At 37.0% G+C, this 23,687-nt stretch overlaps 1 pseudogene; it reads left to right on the top strand.

Annotated features, from left to right (window-relative positions):
- The first annotated feature begins 17,593 nt into the window (after positions 1 to 17,593).
- Positions 17,594 to 19,875, top strand: LOC112030099 (cytochrome P450 93A3-like; annotated as a pseudogene).
- Positions 19,876 to 23,687: the final 3,812 nt, after the last annotated feature.

Here is a 23,687-nt window from a genome sequence, read left to right as displayed (position 1 = left end):
TTGGTTTAGGAGACTAGACAATTTGATGTCAGCTTAAAAGGTTTACGACAAAAAAGAGATTTTTTTTAATTTATTTTTTTTAGTTTTAAAAACTATATTAGTGATTGATTTTCAGTTAGTCTGGTCAACCCGGCCGGCCACTCTGGTTCAATTTTAAAAACCATTGTGAAGAACTTAGATAAATAGCTGCCAATGTTCAACTTATTCAAATTGTTAATACATAGTATTTATTACTATAACAAGCTTTGATCATAAATTTGCAAGTAAGGTATGTGCATAGTGCATAAAACAAGATATATTTTAATTTTCTTGTAGCTAGCTACCGTAACATGTTAGCATTTAGGCTTATCAACGCCATTCTCAACATTATTTCAATATTGGAATGTATTCAATGCCAAATCATGACTTTTGCCGCAATGAAAACAATGGCGTATATATTGACATGAAATATCATAATATACCTGAAAAGGAGTTATGATGGGTTGCAAATTGTTTTAAGAAAAAAAAATAGTATTAGAATTCAAGAAAGGAAATCACTACTTTGAAAAAGAGAGTGGGTAGATTACATAAACAAGAAAGACTATTGGAAAAGAGTAGGTGAGAAATAGAGTTTTTTAGAGAATGGTATGTTTTTGCAATTTAACATGGTATTGTGCAATGCAAGTTATTATATTAATAGAGTTGTAAGAAAAGAAAATGAATGAGGAGATGATAGAGGAGTTGTAGCTATAATGGGTTTTGTTGTGTGCGAGTTAGGTAAAGGGTTTTGTGATTCCCGAGACCGCCCATTCCAAATGGTAGAAAGATCGCATTTAATTTCTTTATATTTTTTATTAGGTTTAAGTGGAGAAGATGAGAAAGAGTTAAAATGTATTTACATGGAATAAAAGAGATCATAGAGAAATTGTTGAAACTTGCAAGGTCTCAGTACGAAACACGCAGGTCTTAGGCCGCGTTTATAAAAACGCGGCCATATAAATGGTCGGTTGAAAGATAAAAAATCATGTTAGGAATATGATGTTTTTTCAAAATTTATAGGTGCCAAATTATAAGTGATATAACGTCACTTTTACATGATTATACTACAATATACAATTTTCTATTTTTATTTTTTTTTGTGTGTGTTTTTTAAATATATATATATATATATAAAGCAATATCTATATGAATGATTATTATATATAGTAGCCTGATCACATGTATTATGAGGCTTATTTTTATTTTTATTTTATTTTTTCTTTTGAGTTTAGTGTAAATTTTCAATTTGAATTTATCTATTGTTAATGAGGTTACACAAGAAATTTTTTTTAATAAACTAAAATTTAGGATTTGAAATAGAGTAAACGGCTGGATTTAGTGTGTGCTAGTTTTGAGGGGGCTTAAAGAATGCCTTTGAAGAACGATGAAGAATGTGCCAATTAACCAATTTCAGAGTTTCAAATGAAGAAACAGAGTCCAAAATCAGAATCTATGCGAAAAACTGAGCAAGATAGGTCCTCTCGAAATTTTAACTTTGGTCAAAGGTCAAATACAAAAGTCAAACAAAAAGGTTCAAAGTCAACGATCAACCACAGTCCGAATCGGTTCCAGGTTTTTTGGGTCAGGTCACGGATCAGGCTGTAGAGTCCTTGACATCATTTTGATGATGTGGCGTTGACTAGGATTAGGGCTTGCATGGCTGATGACATGGACAAGATGATGTCAGCATGACATCATCAGGGTTTTTCGGCATGTGACGGCATATACCAGATTGTGGAGGCGAGACGGAATTCTGGGAGGTGCATGAGGGCGTGTATGAGGAAATATAAGGGCTAGTTTCTCAAGTTATGTAGATTAGTGGACGACAAGGCTGTCATGGCAGCGCGTGTGCCATAATCCGATCTGTAAGTCAATAAACTTTGGCGGCGCATGGAGTCAAATCCAGAGCTAGTGATTGCGCATGCGGCTGCCGATGGAGTTCGAGATCCTGAGTTTTTCTTGCGATATGCCATGCGGCATGTTTGTGTGGTTGGTTTCGTTAGGCAAAGGCTTGATGTGCACAAATCTAAGAATGTAAGTCATGGTTTGCTTGGTTGTTGGATTTTGACATAACATTGAGCCATGGTGGTTGCGAGATGTCGTGGAGTCCTCTCAAATTTTTTTACTTTTTAGGCAAACCCAATGTTATCTTGTTTTTAATCCATTAATCTTCTATACTATTAATAAGAGGATTCCTTTGTTTTGTCTTCAATTTTTGGTTACCAAAATATGCTCATACAAATTTTGAAATAAAAAGCCCTTTAGTTTAATTTTTTTTTTCCTTAAAAAAAAAGAAAAGAAAAAAGAAAAAAAAAGGTTATAAACAGTAATACTATCTCACGTACAAAGGGGGGGGGGGGAACCCATTACTTTCACCACGCATTTGAATTCAAATGTCTGATTCTTATTTGTATTTGTTATCTATTTGAATTCAAATACTTAAGTTATCTTTATCAAAAAAAAAAAAAAAATTACTTCTTCCAAAAAATGTTAAAAGAGTAATAGTATCTCACGTATAAAAGGGAAAAAAAAAAAAAAAAAACCCATTATTCTCACAACCCATTTGTATTCAAATGTTTTATTCCTATCTGTATTTTTTTTTTTATCTATTTGTATTTAAATACTTCAATTATCTTAATAAAAAAAAATACAAAATTACTTCCCAAAAAAAAAAAAAATGTAAAAACTAATCATTCTTATTTTGAAGTTTCTATGGTTTTTTTTTTTTTTTTAATTCTTTAAAACATTTCAAAATTTTTATTATCCAAATTCTATACAATTATCATGAATCCTCATCCATCCATACTAACGTATATCATCTTTCTTTTGTTTAAATTCAAATTTTTTTTTACTCATCTTAATTTTTATCTCAATCAATAAATTCAAATGTCCCATTGGATTTCAACTCTTATAGTTCTCTATCTATTCTATTTAAACATTATTCCACGATACCTTACATTTTTCTTTTAAAAAAAATACACACGGTTGTTTATATATCACTTTTAGACATTATAACACTAGAAAAAAACAGAGCATTATTGCGCGGAAGTGGTTAAATTTACTTGGAAATTGTTTAATTTTTTGGATAAAATTTAATTAAATGTGTTAATTTTCTACAAGTTTATCTTATCTATTTATATTTTAGTTAATTAATAATAAATTGTTTAAAACGTTACTGGTTAGAATACCAACTTGGGTCCGATCATTATCTCTAAAAATAAAAAAATAAAAAATAAAACTGGTTTTTAGTTTGTACTAAGAAAACCAAATGCGTGTGTTAAATTTTAGATGATATTGTCCGAATGGAATCAAAAGCAAGAAATGAAAATTGCAGGCCTTGACACCAATAGCAACTAAACAAGTTAGGACAAAAAATACGATTAACAATAAGATGCAATCATCAGCACTTTGAAATTCTTTTCAATCCCGTGGTGGTGCATCTTTGACAGATACCGAACAGTGATAGATAGGCGGATGTGGCGTGATTTTGTGAATTTTTAATGAACAATATTTTCTATTTTACATTTTTCAGGTTTTAGATATCCGGACGAGAATGCTGTAATAAATAATGAGTCAAAGGCAAAAGGAAACCCATTGGGACTTCAGTGATGAAAATCAGTTTACAAGCTTTGGAGCCGTTTGATAAGAGATTTTTAATATCGTTATTTAAGTGTTATAGAAATATGTGTGAATAAAAAAATGTTGTGAAAATACGTATTGTAATGTTTAAATACTAAAAACTGTTGTTGTGTTTCATATAGTATTCTACACAAAAAAGTCACATCATCTTCTTTTTCTTTTTTTATTTTATTTTATTGTCCTAACTTGCAATATGATTTGTTTTAGATGATAGTATCATAATAGTACATTTTAAAATTGTAGGGGCCTTTTTTGTGTGTGTTGGGCTAGGTTGCCTCCTGCGGTAGTGGCCAAGTGCTCTGAGTAAGAGAGTTGAGATTGGTCCAACTGCAACTCAATTTGGATCGATTTGTGCACAAACTATGCCTCGTCTGCCAGGAGTGTGCTTATGGCAGGCAAGCTTTTCAGATGAGTATGAAGCAGATATAATAATAAACAAAATAAAGTCCTCTGCTATTTAATAGAAAATGCCAAATAATCTATTTTAGAAACATAATCACAGTGATAACAATGACTTTTACAAAGAAGATAAAGGAGTAAATAATAATATGATTTAATCAAGAAGAAATATGAATCAAGTTAAGTTTGGTCCGCAGAAGCAAAAAAAAAAAAAGAACCAAAAAGGGAAGAACGCCTCCTCTTAATGCAGCTAATCTCCTAGGAAAGATCCTGCCGTGGTGATTAATGGCTTTGAGGGAACCGGACTTGAATGGTTAATGCCCAAAGAGAAATTCTTTTATTTTTCCGATAGAGAGCTGGATTTAGAGAGGGAGAGAGGGAATCAACATATTGGTGCATGTCTGCCGATCTCACTCCATGTTCTATTCTTTCCTTTCTTAATTTTCTTACTCTGATCTTTTCTTTCTTTCTTTCTTTTCTTTTGTTTTTCTACTTCCTGTTTTTTCTTAGAGATTCTTGTTACTCAGGTTATGATTTTTTTCTCCCTTTAGTACACAGCAAGGATCCCCTTTTATAGTGCCTACCGTGATCGGATTTTACTGTTTTGGCCCTTAACTGCCTTTGTCTGATCTGAGTGTACTAGCTGACCACCATTGGACCGTCTACGTGCCACTCCCCTCACTAGACAAAGAAGGGTATATTGTTTATTTGTCTGTCGTGGCACTTTTTTCTGCCATGGTCTGGGTTCTCTCTTACTCTTTGCTCTCATAGCATGCACCTAATGGTTCCAGCTCAGCTTGCCCCTTTTGGGTGGTATGTCATCCTAGCAGGACACTTCCACCAAAAGAGCCTCAGCAGGAACCTCAAAAAATAGGTTTTTCCCCTCTCCCCACCACCAAACCATGCCCTTTTACCTTTGACCTACGACCTCACCATGTCCTGTATTGGCTGGTGGTGCCTAGGCCTTGCGCATGCCTTCCTTCCACATGTCCAAAATCTGCCTGTTGCTCATTCGTTTGTTGTGGTCTGAAGGCTTTTCTGCACAGTCTGCCACCCGTTTTGACCCTTTTATGTGAGTTGCTTTTTTTGATTTCCCGCTTCGCTTAGGGGCTAGGTTTTATTCGATACTGGACTTTACATTTCTTTTTGCCTATTTCTTGATTGCCCTTATTTCCTATCATATCACTCTGTCAATCCTGCTGTAATGACTCAATCTTGCTGGGCCTCTTTAGGCATGTCGTTCATTCTTTCCCTAGTGGCTTAACATGGCCATGGGTTTTCTCACTTATGGGCTCCTGTGTCCCTTTGGTTTTCCCTTGGGCATCCTCGGCCCATTTGCTTGTCTTGGGCTTCCTCGGCCCTTTTCCTAACTTTGTGTTCCCATGGGCTTTTACTAACTTCATTGGGCTTCCTTGGCCCAATTACTTCATACTCATCTTTAGGGTTTGTGGGTCTGCCATCAATCCCATACTCTCTTTGCTTGCATTGCTTTGAGCCTGTTGTAGCCTATTCTTACTTTTCCACATCATACACTGCCCATGGGTTTGTTATTTGCTATTTCTCTCTTTTCGGGCTCTTTTGGCCCATTTGCTTTCTCAAGGCCCATTTATTTATTTTATGGATCTATCATCCATTATTCTTGCTGCTTGGACTTAATGGTTCTTGTTTTCTATCTTTTGGCCAACTTCCTTTCGATTTGTGTTGCTGGGCTTCTTTCCTTCTCTATGACTTCTCAAAAATGGCCCTCAAAAAAAATTAAGGAACAACAATACAATAAAATTAGGATATATACTGGACAGAATGTTAGCTTCAACTTCGGTAATATAATATATTTCCATCTAATAAACTAATAAAATGTTCAAACGCGGTATTGCTCTGGGTGAAATAGTATCCAATGACCAATACAAATATATATATATATATATATATATATATTGTAAAATAATTGCATATGATTTAATAGTAAATACAAAAATATATATATATATATATTTTTGTATTTACTATTAAATCATATGCAATTATTTTACTTTTTGTATTTTTTTTTAACTTCTGTTTTTTGATATTTGTGACATTAATGACGGTAAGTTTTACGAACCATCATTTTCTGTTCAAAAAACTAAACATTTAAAAATTTTTTATCATTGCAGATAGAAAAGAGGAAGACATAGGTAACACAAAAAGTGTTTGGTTTGCCATTGGTTTGTTGCATTTTTGGGGCCAGTACTACGTTCTTACTTCTTAGTGTAAAGTGCTTTTTGTGGAATAACACTCAACTTCATATGAAGAAAAAAAAAAGATGATAGAGATTGTGTATAGAAAATTTTTATTTGGATTGAAATGGGTAGACATGATTGAAGAACATTGATATCAATATCAAATCCAAAGGAAAAAGTAAAAAAAAAAAAAAAAAAAAGTGAACAAAAGTTCAAAACTTCAGAATTTTCAAGGAGAAGACTTGAAATTTTGGAATGAGTGTTAATTTTGTTTACTAGAGTACACTTTGGCCCTTCAAATTTGAGGTTATTCTAATATTGACCCTAAGATTTCAAAATTTTCATTTTGATCTTTAATTTTTGATTCTTTCATATTGGTTTTGTTATTCAATTTCACTAGTAATTTGGTGACACTAGACATTATATATAAATAACATATCTGTTGATGGTCATTTTGGGAAGCCCAAATAAAAAGAAAAAGGCCCAGCAACACAGACCGAAAAGAAGTTGACAAATAGATAGAAAAAAAAGAGCCATTAAGCCCAAGCGGTAAGAATAATGGATCATAGGTCCATAAAAATAAATAAATGGGTCTTGATGAAGCAAATGAGCTTAAAGGAGCCCGGAAAGAGAGAAATAGCAAATAACAAACCCATGGGCAATGTATAATGTAGAAAAGTGAGAATGGACCGCGGTGACCCAAAGTAATGCAAGCAAAAAGAGCAGGAAATTGATGGCAGACCCACAAACCCCAAAGATGAGTATAAGGTAATTAGGCCGGGGAAGCCAATGAAGTTAGTAAAAACCCATGGGAGCACAGAGTTAGAAAAAGGGCCGAGGAAGCCCAAGATAAGAAAATGGGAGAGGATGCCCAAGAGAAAACAAAAGGGACACAGGAGCTCATAAGTAAGAAAACCCATCGCCATGCAAGCCATTGGGGAAAGAATAAACGGAGGCCTGAAGAGGCCCAACAGGATCAAGTCATTACAGCAGGAATGCAAGTAATATGGCAGGGCATGATGGCAATCAAGGAGTAGGCTGAAAAAATATATAAAGCCCAGTATCAAATAAAGCCCAGCTCCTAAGGAGGCGGGATATCGTAGGACAACCCACATAAAAGGCCAAAGAAGGATGGCAGATTGTGCAGACAAGCCTCTAGACCGCGGCGAATGCATGAGCTGTAGGCAGATTTTGGACATACATGAAAGAGAGGCACACGCAAGGCCCAAGCACTACCAGCTTGTACCCAGCCAATATGGGACATGGTGGGGTTAGAGGTAAGAGGACATGGTTTGGTGGTGGGGAGAGGGGAAAAAAAACCTATTCTGAGTCCTGCCCAAGCTCTTTTAGGCGTACGTCTTGCTGGAATGTCTACCACCCAAGAAGCAAGATTGAGTGGGAACTACTAGGTGCATGCCATGGGGGATAGAGAGAGAGAGAACATCCACACCGTGGCAGGAAAGGATGCCACGACAGACTAATAAATAAAACAGCTCTCCTTTGTCTAGAAAAGGAGAGTGATACAGACAGACTAGTGATGGTTGGCAAGTACACCCAGATCAGACAAAGGTGGTTAAGGCTAAAATAGTAAAATTTGGTTACGGCAGGCAATATATAAGGAGACTCTTGTCGTGCCCAGAAAGGGGGTAGCGAGATCGCCTTTGAGGAATCATAAAAATAGAAAACAAAGGTAAAAGAAAAGAAAGAAAAGATAAGAGAAAAAACTAAAAAAACAAAAGAAAGAAGAAAGGAAAAACCAGAGAGAGTTAGAACGGCAGGCATGCACCAGTAAGTTGATTTTCTCTCTCTCCCTCTTGAAATCCTGCTCTCTGTCCAAAAGTAAAAGGATTCTTTTGGGCACTAACCATTCAGGTCAGTTTCCCTCAAAGCCATTAATCTCCACAACAGGATTTCCCTGGGAGATTAACTGCATTGAGAGGAGGTGTTCTTCCCTCTTTGGTTTTGCTCCTGCGGACCAGACTTAACTTGATTTCTGTCTCTTTTGATTAACCCATATTACCATTTTTCCCTCTACTTTCTTTGTAAAAGTCATTGTTATTATTGTGATTATGTTTCGTGAATAGGGATTATTTGGACATTTTCTATTAAATAGCCAGAGCACTCTATTTTGTTATTATTATTATTATATCTGTCTGTCATGACTCATCTGAAACAGCTGTGCCTGCCAGATTACTAACAAAAAATAAGCCTATATGAGTGACATGTATAATGATAGCATTTATCTATCACTTAAATGAAACAACGTAGTAACAAAATTAGACGATATGGACAATATGAGAATGGAATCCAACATGAAAAGTCAAGATGGAAATTTTGAAACACAAAGGTAAAATGTATACTTTATGTTATAAAATAAAAAGAAGTAGTAGACAAAACAAATAAAATTAATATGGATCTTTTTTCTTTTCTTTTTTTTGAAAGGAAAGACTATGAACTTTTATTAAGAAAATCCAACTAAATCAGCTTGGATGACAAAATAAATTATGGTGGAATATTCTCATCCATAATAAGTTTGGGATATGCATAGCATACCTGGCAAGATTGTGAGCAAAGCGTAAATACATGTAGTGATATATCTGATACAAAGTGTCTCTTTGGAAACAACTTATTTAGTTGAAACTAGAATTTTTTGGCTAAAAGTATTGTAGATAAAACTAAAAGGTAGCTGAAATAGTATAATGAGACCCATGAATAGTACAAAAAAGTGCATTGAGACCTATGAATAGTAGCATAAAATAAGCAGAATAGTAACAAAAATAAGCTAAATAGTAAAGAAATCTAGCCGATGCCAAATGCAACCAAAGTATGTCTATTCTTTGCAACAGTGGCGGAGTTAGGATTTCAGTTTAGGGGGGGCAAGATTGAAAAACAATACTAAGAACAAAATTAATCTAAAAATATTAATCGATAATAATAACAAAATAAATAGACAATTGTAACTACAAGTATATATATATATATATATTTATCATATTATTAAAACAAGGAAACAAAAATAATCAATCATAGTTACTAACAACCAAAGTGAGAAATTAATTTAAATACATAAAACTTAGAAATAATTTAATTGCTTAAAATAAATAAATCAATCTACAAAATTTAACTATAGAACCTACTAATTGAATTGTCATACAAATACAATTTTTTCACAATAAATTTTACAATTGTTATAATAGTGGACTGTAAGTTGTGAAGGAAATAAAGTGGTGGGTTCATCAATGTAAGTTGTTCACCTTTTACAGTTAACAATTTTCACAATTGTGAAATTTTTTGTGAAAAATGTTATGTTTATAGTATTATAATTATAATAAAAAAAAAAAAGAAAAATTAGAATAGGAAAGAAAAGTAATGTAAACAGTATAATGGATGGGACAAGATCAAAACTATTTGAAATAAATACTATTTAAGAATAGTTAAATAGGTGAATTGAGAAGCATTTTTTTTCCATTCTTTCTTTCCTGTGTCAGAGCTGTTTCATAATAGCTTGAGTTTTTTTTTTTTTTTTTTCCCACTTACAGGGGGCAGACTACTTAAATGCACATCACATAGTAGGTATCAAGCATTTTTTAAAGGAGTCAGGGGGGGNGGGGGGGGAACAAAGCATTAAAGCGTGAGATATATTTAAATAGAAAATTAGCTAATTTTTAGAGAAAAAGTTTTTCTGATAGTTTTTTTTTTTTTTTTGAATTTTGTTGAATTACAATATTAACCATATTTTTTATTTTTTAAAAATAAGGATTATCTAATTAGATTAGAGGTATTTTTGACATTTTTTTTAAAACCATAATTAACTTTTTTAATCTTCTTAATATATAGAGATAATTTCAAATTCTCATCCAACATATTGATGGTCTCATATAGGATGAGATTCTTACTAAGAATCAGATATGCATTTAATTAATGTCTACTCTAAGAAATGGCTAAGAATCTAGTTACAACCTCTTGTCTCTTGACATACATAACCAAACTACATAGTTACGTTTATTACACAGCTAGTGCACTCACGCTTCAACTATACGACATGCAGTACTGCGCTTGCTATATAATAATAGTATATTAATACGAATGGTAATTTATAGCTTTTTATATATATTAAGTCTTTTTGGACCGAGCCGTGAATGAGACTCCACTCTAAAAGAGTTTTATATATATTAAGTCTTGTGTCAAGGGCCCCTCCTCCCCCTCGGAAGCGTCACTTCCACTTTGAAGCTCTGTGGGCCAAAAGAGATGATTGTTTTGGCATTATCGAGGCTGCTTGGAACAGCGGTTGTCTTTCAAACACCCCGGAAGGCATCGCGGCAAATCTTAGTCTTTGCGCTTCTGAACTATCCAACTGGAGTAAAGAAGTTATCGGAAATATCCCAAGGAAGATCCAGGAGAAAAGGAAACTGTTACACACACTAACTGAACAAGACAGGGAAGGCTCTCATGGCGCAGCAATCAATGAGTTGAGAAAAGAGTTAAATGGACTCTTGGATAGTGAGGAGATTCTTTGGCACCAGAGAAGCAAAATACATTGGTATAAAGAAGGTGATAGAAACACAAAGTTCTTCCACACTAGAGCCTCAGAGAGAAGAAAGAAGAACAACATTCTGGGATTATGGAATAATGATGGTATCTAGTGCGATGACAGAGACAGCATTGCATGCACAGCGGTGGACTATTTCACAAAAATCTACACCACTTGCTCCCCAAGCAGCATTGAGGATGTCATTAACACCATTCCAACTCGAGTTTCAGACAATATGAATGCCGAGCTCACCAAAACTTTCACCAGTGAAGAATTCGAGGGCCCTCCACCAGATCCATCCAACCAAATCTCCGGCCCCGACGGTATGTCAGCCATTTTCTTTCAAAAATACTGGAATATTGTGGGTAGAGATATCACAATATGGTCTTAAATGTGTTAAATTCAAATTTGCAAATGTCTGAAATTACAAAACTAACATATCTCTTATCCCAAAAACAAAGCATCCCACTAAGATGACTGAGTTCCGTCCTATTAGCTTATGCAATGTCACGTACAAGCTTATTTGAAGGTCCTTGCAAATAGATTAAAAGCTGTCCTCCCTCTTGTGATAGCCGAAAATCAGAGTGCCTTCACAGCCGATAGACTCATAACTGATAATGTCTTGTGGCATTTGAGCTCATGCACTATCTAAACCATAAAACAGAGGGCAAAGATAATTTTATGTCCATCAAGCTTGATATGAGCAAGGCGTTGATCGAGTTGAATGGGGTTCATTAAAGAGTCATGGAAAAATTGGGTTTTCACAAAAATTGGATTTCTCTCATCATGCAATGCATTACAACTGTTTCATACTCTGTTATCATCAATGGGGAAGCCTATGGCTGCATTACTCCCTCTAAGGGCCTTAGAACAAGGTGACCCACTCTCCCGGGCCTTTTCCTCCTTTGTGCCGAAGGTCTTTCTGCACTTATCCACCATGCTGCGAGAAACCAAGCTCTTAATGGGTCTCCATATGTAGGGGCTGCCCTTCTATCACGCACCTTTTCTTTGCGGACGACAGCCTTCTTTTTTGTAAGGCAAACATCCAAGAGTGCAATGAGCTTATGAGCATCCTTAGCGCTTATGAATCAGCCTCAGGCCAAAAAATTAATCCAGACAAGTCTTCGGTCTTTTTCAGCCTAACACTCCTCTTCCACTAGAGATGTGATCTTTAATATTCTTGGCCCGATGTAGGACTCTGACATAAGAAGTATCTTGGTCTTCCTCGTTGATTGGGAAATCAAAAACTCAAGTCTTTGCCGAGATTAAGGAAAAAGTGGGTAAGAAGCTGGCGGGTGGAAAAGAAACTTCTCTCTATTGGGGGCCGCGAAATCCTTATCAAAGCCGTGGCCAAGCGGTGCCTACGTATACCATGAGCTGCTTCCTCTTCCAAAAACCCTATGCGATGACTTGGAAAGAATGATGAGAAACTTTTGGTGGGGCAAAGGAACCAAGAGTCAAAAATTGCTTGGGTCAGTTGGAAAAAGATGTGTAAGTCCAAATTATACGGTGGCATGGGCTTCCGAAATCTCCAAGCCTTCAACCTTGCTTTGCTAGCAAAACAAGGGTGGCAGATTCTCACAAACCCCACTTCCTTGATTGCTCGAGTCTATAAAGCTAAATACTTTCCCTATGAAGACGTTCTAAATTCTAAGGTTGGAAATAATCCTAGCTACGCTTGGAGGAGCATTCATAATAGTCTACGGGTTCTTAAAGAGGGCACTCGATGGAGGGTGGGAAATGGCAAAAGGATTCACATTTGGGAAGATAGATGGCTCCCAACACCAACTACCTACAAGGTAATTTCGCCTCAATCAGATTTTGGCAACTTCCCAATGGTCTCTTCTCTCATTGACGAGGACTCAAAGTGGTGGAAAACTGATTCATTTTTTAAAGGAGTCAGGGGGGGCAATTGCCCCCTCTCGCCCCCCTTTGGCTCCGCCCCTGTTTGCAACTAAAACTCTATTAATATTATGGTATGCATTTGTGCTAGAACTCAATTTCCCTTTCTCGTGTGTGTTTTCTCTAAAAAAGGAAGGGTAAATTACAAAGTTAGTCCCTATCCTTTATACCATATCTTAATTTGGTCTCTAACTTTTCAATTGTGTTAATTTAGTCCCTAACCTTTCAATACTGTGTTAATTTAGTTTCTGCCGTTAATCTTGGATGGAAATTGCTGATAAGGCAAACAGTCCAAATACAAAATTATTTTTTTGCCACATCAACAAACACCTGTACTGCCATGTTATTAAAAAATAGACCAAGTTAAATCTGAAAAACTTGACAATCAAAATCCGTAAAATCCAAAATCTCTAACTCATCTCGGTCTCATCTCCCCCTCTCTCTTCTTAGTCCCCAGACTCACCAAAACTTTCACCAGTGAAGAATTTCCGAGGGCCCTCCACCAGATCCATCCAACCAAATCTCCTGGCCCCGACGGTATGTCAGCCATTTTCTTTCAAAAATACTGGAATATTGTGGGTAGAGATATCACAAATATGGTCTTAAATGTGTTAAATTCAAATTTGCAAATGTCTGAAATTAACAAAACTAACATATCTCTTATCCCAAAAACAAAGCATCCCACTAAGATGACTGAGTTCCGTCCTATTAGCTTATGCAATGTCACGTACAAGCTCATTTTGAAGGTCCTTGCAAATAGATTAGAAGTTGTCCTCCCTCTTGTGATAGCCGAAAATTAGAGTGCCTTCACAGCCGATAGACTCATAACTGATAATGTCCTTGTGGCATTTGAGCTCATGCACTATCTAAACCATAAAACAGAGGGCAAAGATAATTTTATGTCCATCAAGCTTGATATGAGCAAGGCTTTTGATCGAGTTGAATGGGGTTTCATTAAAAGAGTCATGGAAAAATTGGGTTTTCACAAAAATTGGATTTCTCTCATCATGCAATGCATTACAACTGTTTCATACTCTGTTATCATCAATGGGGAAGCCTATGGCTGCATTACTCCCTCTAAGGGCCTTAGACAAGGTGACCCACTCTCGCCGGGCCTTTTCCTCCTTTGTGCCGAAGGTCTTTCTGCACTTATCCACCATGCTGCGAGAAACCAAGCTCTTAATGGGGTCTCCATATGTAGGGGCTGCCCTTCTATCACGCACCTTTTCTTTGCGGACGACATCCTTCTTTTTTGTAAGGCAAACATCCAAGAGTGCAATGAGCTTATGAGCATCCTTAGCGCTTATGAATCAGCCTCAGGCCAAAAAATTAATCCAGACAAGTCTTCGGTCTTTTTCAGTCCTAACACTCCCTCTTCCACTAGAGATGTGATCTTTAATATTCTTGGCCCGATGTAGGACTCTTGACATAAGAAGTATCTTGGTCTTCCATCGTTGATTGGGAAATCAAAAACTCAAGTCTTTGCCGAGATTAAGGAAAAAGTGGGTAAGAAGCTGGCGGGATGGAAAGAGAAACTTCTCTCTATTGGGGGCCGCGAAATCCTTATCAAAGCCGTGGCGCAAGCGGTGCCTACGTATACCATGAGCTGCTTCCTTCTTCCAAAAACCCTATGCGATGACTTGGAAAGAATGATGAGAAACTTTTGGTGGGGCCAAAGGAACCAAGAGTCAAAAATTGCTTGGGTCAGTTGGAAAAAGATGTGTAAGTCCAAATTATACGGTGGCATGGGCTTCCGAAATCTCCAAGCCTTCAACCTTGCTTTGCTAGCAAAACAAGGGTGGCGGATTCTCACAAACCCCACTTCCTTGATTGCTCGAGTCTATAAAGCTAAATACTTTCCCTATGAAGACGTTCTAAATTCTAAGGTTGGAAATAATCCTAGCTACGCTTGGAGGAGCATTCATAATAGTCTACGGGTTCTTAAAGAGGGCACTCGATGGAGGGTGGGAAATGGCAAAAGGATTCACATTTGGGAAGATAGATGGCTCCCAACACCAACTACCTACAAGGTAATTTCGCCTCAATCAGATTTTGGCAACTTCCCAATGGTCTCTTCTCTCATTGACGAGGACTCAAAGTGGTGGAAAACTGATTTGGTGCGCGCTATCTTTCTGCCTTTCGAAGCTGACTCCATCCTCAAAATTCCGATCAGTTATGGCCTCCCTGATGATCAGCTCATTTGGATGGGAAACAATAGGGGTTCCTTTATTGTGAAGAGCGCGTACTATATTGCTATGCGTGTGGTTGAGAATCTTGAAACCGAAGTGAGCACATCTGAGTTTAATCAATCATCCTTTTGGAGACTAAATATTCCCCCTAAGGTTCAGATCTTTGCGTGGCAGGTGTGTCGAAATGACCTCCCTTCCATGCTAAATCTTCGTCGTAGAGGGTTAAACACCTCTGGTTTTTGCCCAATTTGTGATAAGGAATTGGAGTCCATTGAACATGCTCTACTCCACTGCTCCCATGCTAAGCAAACATGGTCTTTTTGGACTGACTGCCCTGTAAACCTCTCTACCACCAATGCTGACATCTTGGACCTTACCTCAAAGTTTATTGGTTTGGGCATGTTAAGGGATTTGGACTTATTTTTCTGGGTCCTTTGGTCAATATGGGGTAACCGAAACCAAGCTATTCATAATGACACTGCAACCTCACCATACCAGACTTGGGAATCAGCAAAAAGAGCCTTTCTGGACTTCAATGAAGCTCGGCTCAACCCCATGCCTTCCCCCCCACTTGCTTGCAACCATTGGACTGCTCCACCTCTTGGTTTCTTCAAGATCAATGTGGATGGCGCAACAGATCCAGGGGGAGGAAACTCCTGCATTGGAGTGGTCATTAGGGACTCCTCGGGTTCTCCATTTGGCGCCCTCAGCTTGGTCCTCCCTTCATGCTTCCCTGCTGAAACCACAGAAGCAATTGCGCTTCACCATGGAGTCCTCTTCGCTGTGGAGATGCAGGTCAGCCAGGCAATGTTTGAATCCGATGCTCTTTCTATCATCCTTGCCTTAAATTCTGGGGCAACTGGCAGCGACATTGGTCATATTCTTGAAGACATCAGAGAGGCGTCTAGCATCTTTAGTCACTGCTCCTTCCACCACCTGAAAAGGGACGGCAACAGAGCAGCCCACTCTTTGGCAAAAGAAGCAAAATTTTCAGGCCAATCACACATTTGGAAAGGAATCTCTCCCCCATGTATTCTGAATATTCTAGGAGATGATATGATGTAATCTTTTCCTTTCTTGGCTCTGTTGTAATTCAATTTCTCTGTGGAATGTTAATCTCTTCCAGTTTACCATCAAAAAAAAAAAAAAGTCACACTACTTCCATGTTCAAAACAGATGCTTTGTTCCCATAAAAAAAATAATAATAATAATAATAATAAACAGATGCTTTGTTGATTTGACCTTGTTGCACGCACATTTGTCTCACGGCCTTATCACTTTACAGATGCTAACAATAACCTCCTTTGTGTGCAGGGAAATGATGTGGGGACACAGTATAGATATGGTATATACTTCTATACACCTAAGCAAGAAAATGCAACAAGGGAGTCTTTGGAACGACAACAGAAGCTCTTGAACAGGAACACTGTAACTGAGATACTACCTGCCAATAAACTCTACCGAGCAGAGGAAGCACCATCAACAATACCTTGAGAAAGGCTTGGGCTGTTTCAGCTTTAAAACAATCTGCTTTTAAAGGCCCCAATAACCAGATCCGATGCTACGGCTAAAGTTAGTATTAAGAGGGAGCACCAATCAATGCATATTCTTGTTGCATCTTGAGGTTGTGGTTGTCTATAGGTTTGTGCTTTTGCCAAAATTTAGAGACCTGGTGCCACCAGAAGATAGAAGTGTTGCCGTCCTCACTTTTGTCTGCAACTTCAGATCTTAAGGATGAGGCAGAAGAGATGGAGATGGGTGGTGAGTCTGACTAACGAGAGAGAGGGAGGGAGAAGAGATAATGATGAGTTAGGGATTTTGGTTGTCACGTGTTTTGGATTTAATTTGATTTTTTTAAAATGACATGGTGGTCTATGTGTTTGTTGACGTGGCAAGTTTTTTTATTTTTATTTGGATTATTTGTTACGTCAGTAATTTTCATCCAAAAGATAACGGTATATACTAAATTGACACGGCATTAAAAGTTTAATGATCAAATTGACATAATTAAAAGGTTAAAGATTAAATTAAAATATGGTGTAAAGAATAAAGACTAACTTTGTAATTTATTAAAAAAAAAATCTCTTTTAATATTTTTCTCCAAAAAAAAAAAAAAAAAAAAAAAAACTCTTAATATAGCAACACTTGGTCGATTGAAGATTAGGAATAGCTTGAAGTAATTAATTTAGATTGGATGATAATTCAACATAGAAGACCGTTAGACAAAAGGTTGAAACTGTGAGAAAATTGTGGAACTGTGTTGTAGTGTATTTCGGTTGTCACATTTCTCAATCTTACTTCATTTCTAACGCTATAGTCAATTTTTTTTTTCTTTTTCTTGGTGCTCTTTTCATTTTAAAATGAAAATAATTCTAAATTTCCTAGCTTTTTTTTTTTCTCAAAATTATTTTACAATATTTTAATTAAAGAAACTAAAAATTAAAAATTAAGAAGTGTAGCTTTTTACACAGAGCAACCCACTTGATTGAAGTGGACAGAAAATGACTATATTGAACAAAAATAAAAACTAACAAGATTGGAATAAATAAAAATAAAAATAAAATCGAATTTAATTTTAGACAAAATTAAAAGGTGTAATTTATTATTTTGTTTAAAATAAAATAAAAAACCTCAGCCTACTTTTGTAAAAGCATCAACGAAACCACCGTCATTCCAAATTATATTACCAAGATTCAACCATGGCTGATTTGCACAGCTACATCATACTTTTCCTCATATGGCCAGTCTCCACTCTCCACCATCCTGGTCCGCTACATAACCAGAACCAGGACTAAAGGTCGTGTTCCACCGAGCCCATTAGCCCTGCCAAGCATTGGTCACCTCCATCTTCTTGCCCCATTACCTCACCAAGCTCTTCACAATCTCTCAAATCGCTATGGACCCTTAATTCACCTCTTCCTTGGGTCCGTCCTTTGTGTCGTCGTTTCCACCCCAGAAATGGCAAAAGAGCTCCTCAAAACTCATGAAACTTCTTTCATGAATCGACCCCACACCGCAACTGTTGATTACCTAACATATGGCTCCGCTGATTTTTCTTTTGCACCTTATGGACCCTATTGGAAATTCATGAAAAATCTTTGCATGTCTAAACTTCTAGTTGGTCAAACACTAGATCAACTTCTTCCAGTTAGGCATGAAGAGATAACAAGGTTTGTGCAGTTTATACTGAAAAAGGGGTCAATCAGATGAGGCTATTGATGTTGGAGAAGGGCTTATGAGGGTAACCAATAACATTACATAAAGAATGACCATGAGTCAAAGGTGTTCTGAAAATGAAAATGAAGCTGATGAGGTGACAAAGTTGGTGAAAGCTACGGCTGAGCTTACAGGGAACTTTTATTTGTCAGATTATATTTGGTTTTGTAAAAATTTAGATTTGCAGGGATTTGGGAAAAGGCTTAAGGAAGTTCGTGATAGGTTTGACAGTATGATGGAAAAGATTATAAAAGAGCACGAGGAGGCAAGAAAGAAAGAGGAAAAATATGGATGGAGGTCATGCAGTGAAGGATTTACTTCATATTTTACTCGATATTTCTGAAGATAAAAGCTCTGAAATGAGATTGACAAGAGAACATAAAAGCATTTGTCCTGGTAAATGATCCTTTTTTCTTTATCAAATACTGCATTTCTTGTTCATTTGCTATTTTCTATTTCTCTTACTAATATTAATAGCTAGAGCTTAGAACAAGAAGGCTATTTTTCATTTTCATTAACTAGTTTTTCTCTCCATTACATTTTGTTTGCCATCAATTATTTCGTTCTGTAATGTCCTAAGACATTATTTACTTTGAAAGGCTCAATAGATACAATTTTCATATATAACTTCGTTAACTAAACCATTATTTATTTGAAAAGTCAATGCTAATATGATTGCAGCAATATTAATAGGGTTCGATATTGATATTTGATGAAAAGTCTTGGAAACAACACCTATTTAATATCTTTTTAGCATAACAATATCACTATCAGTGTATGTATATGGCAATGACAAGGAGTATAGTTCTTCTGCCAGCCTCGAAGGTTGAGTGTTAGCTTGTTTGTTATATGACTTATTCAAAATCATAGATTTTTCATTGCTTTGAAGTCTAGTATAAGCATTCCGTTGTCTGATATAGCATTGGACTGTGCTAAAAGCAAACACTTTGAACTTTGCTGATTTTCTCTACATGAATTTCATAAACTCATGTACATGATTACCATTCTATTAGAAAGCAAGCTACTAGGCAACATAAAATCAGACAAGAAAGCATGAAATTGGGGGTTTAAATAATTTGTAAAGCCCAGTTTGATGAATCATACATATATAGTATATAGATATACTCATACGTATGTTGGAGTAGTGAATCATATTTGTTTTTGCATCATTTTAGCTTGGGGGCCTTATGGGCGTAGCGGAGTGGAATGGAGCATAATGTATTCATCAAAAAAAGAAAAAAAAAAGAAAAAAAAAGAATGGAGCCTAATGAGTGCAGTAGAAAGGAGTGAAGCCCATAAGGCCATGAATGTTTAATTAAACTTTGTAAGGTTGAATAATAGGGTGGGGGTGTGGGGGCAATGCCCTCCATTGTATGCTATAGAAGTATTTTGGGAATTCGAACCAAATAGGGTTTTGCTAGATAAACATGGTTGTCACCCTATTTTTTCATATATTTGATTATTCAGCCTATTTTCTATATTTGATTTTTCTCTTCTTTGTCTTCTATGTCTTGCGTAAATTGATTCTTTCACAACATCATATATAACAATGTAACAATGGCGATGATAGGGTCAAAATTCCTATCCTGGCGTTTCTTTTCCCGGCGCTTCAAACTGCCGCGCAGTGAATGTGGGTATAGGGTCACCGGACCTGTACCGGCGCATTTCAAAAGCGCTGGGAAAGGCATACACCCTATACCAGCGCTTTCAAAAGCGCATGACCTATACCAACGCTTTTGAAAGTGCTGGTATAGGTCATGAATGACATAATTTAAAAGACCTATACCAGCGCTTTTGAAAGCGCTGGCATAGTCAGCACCTATTCCAGCGTTTTAAAAAGTGTTGGGATAGGTCTTGAATCAATATAATTTAAAAGGCCTATACCAGCGCTTTTGAAAGCGCTAACATAGGCTATACCTATTCCAACATTCACAAAAGTGCTGGTATAGGTTTTTTTTTTTTTTTTTTAATAGTTTTTTTAGCACCTATAATTAGGGGTGTCCACGGGTCGGGTTTATGCCCAACCCGCAACCAACCCACTTTCATCGGGTGGACGGCTGAATGACCCGCCACCAACCACAGACGACCTTGGGTCGAGTCGGATTGGACGCCGGTTGACAACGGTCAGGTCGGTCGGCCTCGTACTGGGTTACAATCGCCGGATTTTCGCCGGATCGAAGCTCAAAATCAACCCATCAAGCCCAGATTTGATCGAAAATCACGAATCTAAGCAAAAATTGAAGTAAAAACCATCACATGAAGCTCAGATTTGTGTGAAAAATTCATCTCTATCGCTGGATCTAAGTGAAAATCGAAGCACAAGCACCAAATCTTCGCCGGATCGAAGCACCAAATCTTCATCTCACCGCCGGATCTAAAGAAGAAAACCTTGATCTTCACCGAATCTAACCAAAAACTACCAAACTTCACCGGAATATTGATGAATCTGAACGGATCTACGTAACTCCGGCTTTCTTTCATGGGTTTCCTCGATCGGATCGGGTATATCGGGTTTTGAAGAAGAAAACCCGCCATTCGACCCGTGTCAGTCGGTTTTTGGGGGCGGAGACCCGTCTCCGACCATCACCGGTGTCAGGTCGGCCGGATTTCAAGTCGGTCCGGACGGTTTGGGCGGGTGGGTGAAAAAAAAAAAAAAAAAAAAAAGAAAAAAAAAAAAAAAAAGAGAATGGAGCCTAATGAGTGGAGTAGAAAGGAGTGAAGCCCATAAGGCCATGAATGTTTAATTAAACTTTGTAAGGTTGAATAATAGGGTGGGGGTGTGGGGGCAATGCCCTCCATTGTATGCTATAGAAGTATTTTGGGAATTCGAACCAAATAGGGTTTTGCTAGATAAACATGGTTGTCACCCTATTTTTTCATATATTTTATTATTCAGCCTATTTTCTATATTTGATTTTTCTCTTCTATGTCTTGCGTAAATTGATTCTTTCACAACATCATATATAACAATGTAACAATGGCGATGATAGGGTCAAAATTCCTATCCCGGCATTTCTTTTCCCGGCACTTCAAACCGCCGCGCAGTGAATGTGGGTATAGGGTCACCGGACCTGTACCGGCGCTTTTCGAAAGCGCTGGGAAAGGCATACACCCTATACCAGCGCTTTCAAAAGCGCATGACCTATACCAGCGCTTTTGAAAGTGCTGGTATAGGTCATGAATGACATAATTTAAAAGACCTATACCAGCGCTTTTGAAAGCGCTGGCATAGTCAGCACCTATTCCAGCGTTTTAAAAAGTGTTGGGATAGGTCTTGAATCAATATAATTTAAAAGGCCTATACCAGCGCTTTTGAAAGCGCTAGCATAGGCTATACCTATTCCAACATTCACAAAAGTGCTGGTATAGGTCTTTTTTTTTTTTTTAATAGTTTTTTTAGCACCTATAATTAGGGGTGTCCACGGGTCGGCTCGGGTCGGGTTTATGCCCAACCCGCAACCGACCCACTTTCATCGGGTGGACGGCTAAACGACCCGCCACCAACCACAGACGACCTTGGGTCGAGTCGGATTGGACGCCGGTTGACAACGATCGGGTCGGTCGGCCTCGTACTGGGTTACAATCGCCGGATTTTCGCCAGATCAAAGCTCAAAATCAACCCATCAAGCCCAGATTTGATTGAAAATCACGAATCTAAGCAAAAATCGAAGCAAAAACCATCACATGAAGCTCAGATTTGTGTGAAAAATTCATCTCTATCGCTGGATCTAAGTGAAAATCGAAGCACAAGCACCAAATCTTCGCCGGATCGAAGCACCAAATCTTCATCTCACCGCCGGATCTAAAAAAGAAAACCTTGATCTTCACCGGATCTAACCAAAAACTACCAAACTTCACCGGAATATTGATGAATCTGAACGGATCTACGTAACTCCGGCCTTCTTTCATGGGTTTCCTCGATCGGATCGGGTATATCGGGTTTTGAAGAAGAAAACCCGCCATTCGACCGTGTCAGTCGGTTTTTGGGGACGAAGACCCGTCTCCGACCATCACCGGTGTCAGGTCGGCCGGATTTCAAGTCGGTCCGGACGGTTTGGGCAGGTGGGTGGGTTTACGGGTTGCCGTGGACACCCCTACCTGTAATGTACCTAAAATACATATTTTCCAATACCTGTTTTATAGCAATTGTAATGAACTACAATTCATATTTTCCAATAGCAAATATCATACCACATTAAACCAAGAAACTAAATATATTTAATTAAACCATATCAATAATTACATCCCAAATGTCTAAAATTTTATACACAAAATAATACATTCTAGACAACTATGTACAATGTCCTACACAAAAGAATACATTCTAACTATATAGAATATCCTGAACAAAAGAGTACATTATAATTGTCTAAAATGTTATAATAAAGTTTCCAACTATGTTGTGTACATATATATCAAAGTTTGAAACTTTATTATAAATATCAAAATATCATAGTAACTACTCCAAAATAGGTGCCCAAAGTATCGCTTACTACACATCATCAAATGATAAGTGCTAAGTACCAGGAGACTGGATATTCACTGCAGAATCACCATCACCATCACCATCCTACGAATTAAGAAACACACAATGGATTAGTGTATTAAACAACAGAGTTAGTAGTTGAATGACACAATATCACTAGTATTACTACCAAGTGCCACATTAGCAATTAAAACACACTCAAAATTTGAGATTTCAATTAAGCATTCGAACATTCTATTCCTTAAAAAACTCTCAAATTTATTTCCTTCCAAATGGTCCATAAAAGGCAAGCCAGAGTAGCTCCCCACTAAGTAAAACAAGTTTTTTTACCACACAGTCCAGACCAAATAATGAGCAGGCCTGGCACCAACACAGCCTTGAATTGCAGTAAGGTACTTAGACTAGTGTGGTAAAAAGTGTAGAGAAAAGGTTCAAACCTTAACTATAACTCTCCTAAAAAGACCCAAGCAATACATTAAGTTATATGAGAAACATGTTTTAGATATCACATTCTATATTAACAAAACCCTTAAATAAGTTCAATTAAATAAGCTACATCTTTCAAACTTATTTCCTTCAAGTGGGCACTCTCATGTTGCCCTATCCAACTTATTCAATTCACTCACAAAGTCACTCATAAATAACAAACTAAAAACTGCTTAGCAAAAGTGACACCACTCTTCAACCAGTACATAAAAGCAAACTTCCCTAGTATCAATCAATTACTATGCCTTACAAATCACAATATTTTATGTCTCTCCATCCTTCCTTCCCTTCTCTTCTACTTCTTTCTCAAATTCAAATAAACCCAATTGTCTTATTTTGCTAAAAGGAAACTAATTCCTGAGTGGCTGTAAAGGCAAAAAACAAATATAACAATCTTTGACTACACTATCAAGAGTAAAGTGAGATACAAGGTTCCTCTCATTAAGAATTTATCACACATCACATTTACAGGCTTTTGATGTGCATGTTTGTGACTCATTTTACTAACAAATTTTGACAATTCTGTGTTAATAGAAATGTGAAAATTCCACTATAGAAGTGTCAAAGAGTTTAGCTTCATATCCAATGTATTAGACTTTCTAAGG

The sequence above is a fragment of the Quercus suber genome, unplaced genomic scaffold (assembly GCF_002906115.3).
Source record: "Quercus suber isolate HL8 unplaced genomic scaffold, Cork oak 2.0 scaffold_112, whole genome shotgun sequence".
In the NCBI taxonomy this organism is placed as follows: Eukaryota; Viridiplantae; Streptophyta; class Magnoliopsida; order Fagales; family Fagaceae; genus Quercus; species Quercus suber.
The sequence above is the reverse complement of the archived record's forward strand: the minus strand, read 5'-3'. Positions and strand labels throughout refer to the sequence as shown.